At 34.7% G+C, this 5,396-nt stretch overlaps 1 long non-coding RNA gene across 1 annotated transcript; it reads left to right on the top strand.

Moving 5' to 3' along the window:
• Positions 1-861: 861 nt before the first annotated feature.
• On the top strand, positions 862-2,030 carry LOC128295105 (uncharacterized). Its single transcript, XR_008285419.1, has 2 exons — positions 862-1,016; positions 1,862-2,030. It is a non-coding gene; the product is annotated as an uncharacterized LOC128295105 (long non-coding RNA).
• The last annotated feature ends 3,366 nt before the right edge of the window (positions 2,031-5,396 follow it).

Consider the following 5,396-nt stretch of genomic DNA (forward strand, 5'->3'; position numbering starts at 1 on the left):
CCCATGTAACTCGTTCACTCGAAACCACAGACGTCAAAGTTTTCCACCAATGATACACCGTATCTCTCAGAAGTGAAACAACACACTTTACACATTCCTTAGGATTCAGAGACATTTCATCAAACACTCGTATTGTATTCTCTAACCAGAATTCGGCTCTTTCAGCATCATCATTTGTTGTGACTTGGAACTCTTCAGCCCCATACTTTCTAATCTTATCAACTGGTGGTTTACTTGACTGAACCAGATTCACAAAGGCTATGACGGGAACTTGAGAAAGATTAACCGGGGTGGAGGTTGTTGTACTGTCGGATTGGTTCTTATGTATTGGGTGAACCATTCATTCATCATCTAATAGAAGGCTTGCTTAGCCTCACTATCACGGCTACTCATAGCCGGTTGTGAATCATCTTACACCGTCCCTTGTGCTGGGGCAAGCGCATTACTTTCAACATCGTCAGTTACAGCTGTAATATCCTGATTTTGGGCCTAGTCGGAATAGTGGTTTCGTGACCACAAAATCCGAGATATAAATAATTATTTTATGATTATTTTAAGTTCTATGATATGATTGCATGATTGTGTGAAAATTTCGTGAAGAAATTTTATGCATAAAGTGCTTAATTTGAAATTTGGGACTAAATTGAATAAATTGCAAAACTTGTGTTCTAGAAGTATTTTGCATAAAATTAAATTAGATTATTAATTAGAGGTCCTTAAAGAGTAATTTTACCAATTTCTAAGTCTATGGACAAAAATTGGACATGGATGGAATTTTGGAAAGTTTAGTAGTAAGGGCATTTTGGTCATTTAGGGGTAAAATGAATTAAAATACAAAATTAAAAGCCAATTTTGCTCATCTTCAACCCCATGGCAGAATATAGCAAGGAGAAACCATGGCTAGGGTTTTTCAAGCTTCCAAGCTCGATTAGCAAGGAAAACTGAAATTCGGGCTAAAATGGGGAAAATACCAAGTTGTGGACGAAATGGTAAAAATAGCCATTTTCGCATACGAGGTAAGTTCATGTGTAAATAATGTAGCATAATTGTTATTTTTAAGTTATTGATGTTAATTATATGTTATGCTGAATTTTATTATGAAATGTATGCTTTGTGGTTAATTTCAAATAATATGTAAATTATGTGAACTACTTGTTAAATATAATTGTTACCGAGTATTGATTTCGGCATTCTACGGAAGACGGCAAGGATAAGTGTTCGAGGAAAAAGCCCGTTTGAACCTTAGGAACAGATTAGGATACAAGTGACATGTCACTAGGATGGTTGAGCATCCGAACTCGTTGAGTTGAGTCCGAGTTCACTTATGGATGCGAATGTCCGAACTCGTTGAGTTGAGTCCGAGTTCGTGAGATGTAACTAGGCATCCGAACTCGTTGAGTTGAGTCCGAGTTCACTTATGGATGCGAATGTCCGAACTCGTTGAGTTGAGTCCGAGTTCGTGAGATGTAACTAGGCATCCGAACTCGTTGAGTTGAGTCCGAGTTCACTTATGGATGCGAACGCCCGAGCTCGTTGAGTTGAGTCCGAGTTCGCTTATGGGCGGGTTACATGATTGCTTGATTGAATATGTGGCACTTATGTGCAAGTTATCCATGATGAAAGGGACGTATTGGTAAGTGTTGTGAAATGGATACTTTGAACAGGTATGTACTTAACCCTCGGGTTGAAAACTCGATATAACAACAATATGGTAAGATGATAAATGAAAAGGTGATATGAATGTCTTGGTGATGATTATGCAAATGATGTTTTATGTTTGCTTATATGGTTATGTTACTTGCTATTTGCATGTGAGCTTACTAAGCATTTATGCTTACTCCCTCCTTTTCATTCCTTGTAGTGTTAACAAGCCAGCTCGGAAATCGGAAACGGTCGGAGGCACGCTCACACTATCCGTATACCATCTTGGCATAATGGCTTGTATATTTTGAGTATGGCATGTATAGCATTATAATCATTTTATATGTATGGTCTTATGATATGGTTATTGAGTGGTATGGAAATAGAAATGCTTGGTAATGATTAGCCATTGGAATGGCTAATCATGATCATATTTGGTATTATGTATGTCAAATTGCTAGCTAATCCATGGAAACCATGAAATAGGTAAAATTTACCATAAAATAGATTCAGACAGCAGCAGTGACGTGAGTTTGAAAAATCACTAAAAATATTAGAAATGGAATTAAATAATGAATAAGTTATGGAAACGAAGCTTGATGAGTCTATGTTCATATGGAATAAGAGAAACAAGTATATGAGCTATATTTTATGAGACTTTTAAATTTTTGTGAAATAGGGCCAGAGCGATTTCTGGATCCCCTGTTCTGACTTTGGAAATTCACCATAAATTTTACAAAGATAATTAGAAGTCACGCTTTATATGTACAGATTCCTTATTGAGTCTAGTTTTATTAGAGATAAACGGCATAGTCATTGAAGCTCTGTACAGGGAGATATCTGATTTGTAATACACAGAGGTCAGAGTAGTTGAACCCTGAAATAGGGAGACTTTAACTAATAAACTGTACTAATTGGCCCAACCAAAATTCTAGAAAAAATTAGTAGATATATATATGAGTCTAGTTTCAGGAAAAATTTACGGAATTAGATTTCGAGTTTTGTAACTCGAGATATGATTTTTAAAGCGACTGTGATGCAGTTAGCCAGCTTGTCTAGAAATTTTTAAAATGAATTGTATGAGCTGTTTAATTAATGAATTAAGTCCGTTAACACCTCGTGTTCGACTCCGGAAACGGTCTCGGGTACGGGGTCTTACATTTAATGGTATCAGAGCAGGTTTAGTCGGTTCTCGGACTAACCTAGCATGTGTAAAAGTTTAGCTATACATGCCACTAATCTGTGATAGTGTGATGTCTTCCGACGTGTATAAGTACCGTCTTATTTAGACAGGGTACTCTCCAACCGAGCTGTGCCGACCATGTTCAATTTTATGTGAAGATATTTGAGTAAAATTATGATTATGATAAGTCTCGGTTCAAAAAAGTATGAATAAAAGTTTATGATACATATGTGATAATATGTGAGATGAAAGTTCATGTTGTGATAAATATTCATATTTGCTTAATGCTCATATGATGTAGTGTATGTGGCTTACTTGATAAGATGAACGGAATAAATAGAAAGTAGTAGAGGTATGAATAAAGGTCATAATATTATAATACGAATGAAAATGTCCTTGTCTTGATTGGATGTCGAATGTTGATGAATGTTAATGGTATATAATTTTTATGAGGTAAAGGATTATAATGAAATGAACTTATCTATGTTAAATTGTTGGACTGAATTATATGATTGTAATGATATGTACATGATGATGCACGAAATGAAAGTTGTGATTGTGATGCAAATATCTATGTTTGTTTGGCCTTATATAATGTCATGAGCATGAATTAATTTAATTAATTGAATGGATAAGTAAAGCTGTCTAGAAAACATAGAATGTATGCATAAGTATATTGTCTAAATGGGACAATAGGAAAATTGGTGTAAGCCAACATGAATGAATGACATGATTTTGATGATGTTACTATGATGATGGAAGTTGTGTCATATGTGTATGTATAAGAAAGTCGAGTCGAGGTCCTACAACCCTCCCCTTACCAAAGTGGTACTTATAATGGAATTTCATGAGATTTGTATTGAATAAGTTTTCGGTTGAGAACCCAAAGAGTTCGATGATAGAATAATTATAAGTATGATCCGAGATTGAAAATGAGCTGATAAGTAAAGTCGAGCCGAAAGTATCGGATTGACGTAAAATTATTGGAGTTATGCCTTGTCCTAGTTAGAAAAGGAATTCTCCTTGGTAAATCGAATTACTCAAGTGCAAGGTCGAGAAAAGTGTAAATCGAAATTTATTCAAATTGGCCTTTTTAGTGAATGGTTTAATATAAAATTTGTGACGGCAGAACTAGTTGGGGAAATGATATTTCAAATGTGAATTATCCGAGTGTGACAGTTATGACCGGACAGATTTAGCGATCTCTTTTGAGATGTTCTATGTGTTCACCCGTTCTCGAAATATTTCTATGGCTATTGATCTTGAAGAAATTCTTGTTATATGGGAATGTCTTCTAATTCGGTGTTGGATGAAAGCATTGGTAGTCCTGACTGGTTTATAATTTATATTGCTCTATTTTATCGGGTATTCTATTTCATTTCGTCGATAAGAATTGATGAGAGAATTCATATGATATTATGATTCTGCTTTCTTCTACTTGATGCTTCATCGATATATATGTATGGGAAGATATATTGATCTTGTTATATTTGATTTCATGGGATTAAATGATGTTTTCTTTTGGACTTTCTTTCTTTGAAGAATTATCGGGGTATTCGTATTTTCTCTATGAATTTGGTTTTCGATTCTCGGCATAGTATCGTATCTTGGGTTTCTTTATCCCGGATCTCTTTATTCGGATTTCTTTATTCCGGTTTCTCTATCTTGGATTTCTTTATTCGGTTTTCTTGTTATCTTTGTTCCATAATTTGTCAATTATGACTCATGTTCAATCGTTCTTCACTCATGATAATCATGTCAAATATGACTATACTTCTAATTTGATCTTGGTAATGTGGTGATTTTAGTATTGAGATTTTTCTAATTTCGTGTAAAGATTTGACATCGAGAAAGGCATAGGTGATAAAAGCGCGAGTTTTAGTCGGTATGGTAAATTATTTATTTGAAAGATTTCATGTGACAATTATGTCGGATTATTTTTCCCAAATCGATAATAGAATTTCATTTTGTACGTATAAAAGAGTAAATAGTTTGAGCGAGAAGTGTATATTTATTAGAAAGAGTTGAATATTAGTTTAAGTCACTCTGAATGATAAGGTTTCCATCTTGTGAAAGCTAAAAGTTTATTACATGTTGACAGAGTTCGGATAGATGAGAATATTGGTAACAAAGGCGTCTGAACTAGACTAGTCTACATTGAGCAAAGACTTCCTGACTTTCGGTAATGTATTGTTGTATGAATTGTGATGTGTTTCAAGACAGTGAGGTAATGTGATAGTTTAGAGCATCCGATGTTACATAAAATCGGAGTTGTTAAAGGGGTTAAAGCCGAGCATTGGGATCTATCAAAATTATCCTTGTCAATGTTGATATTGGGATGGAAATGAGAAGGATTATTCTTGAGGCCATATCAGAATTATTTCTATAGCGGAAAGAGGAAAATGTGATGTATCCTATTGTTAAATGTTTGGCGAGATCTATAAATCACATCTGTATTGAATGAATTCCTACTCATCAGATTCATGGAATTTCAGGTCTCTTTGACTGTCGGATTTCTTGGAATTCCGGTCTCCATTAAATCAAGTTGAGATCCAGGTTTTATGTCATAATA

Source organism: Gossypium arboreum, chromosome 7, assembly GCF_025698485.1.
Source record: "Gossypium arboreum isolate Shixiya-1 chromosome 7, ASM2569848v2, whole genome shotgun sequence".
NCBI classification, from domain to species: Eukaryota; Viridiplantae; Streptophyta; class Magnoliopsida; order Malvales; family Malvaceae; genus Gossypium; species Gossypium arboreum.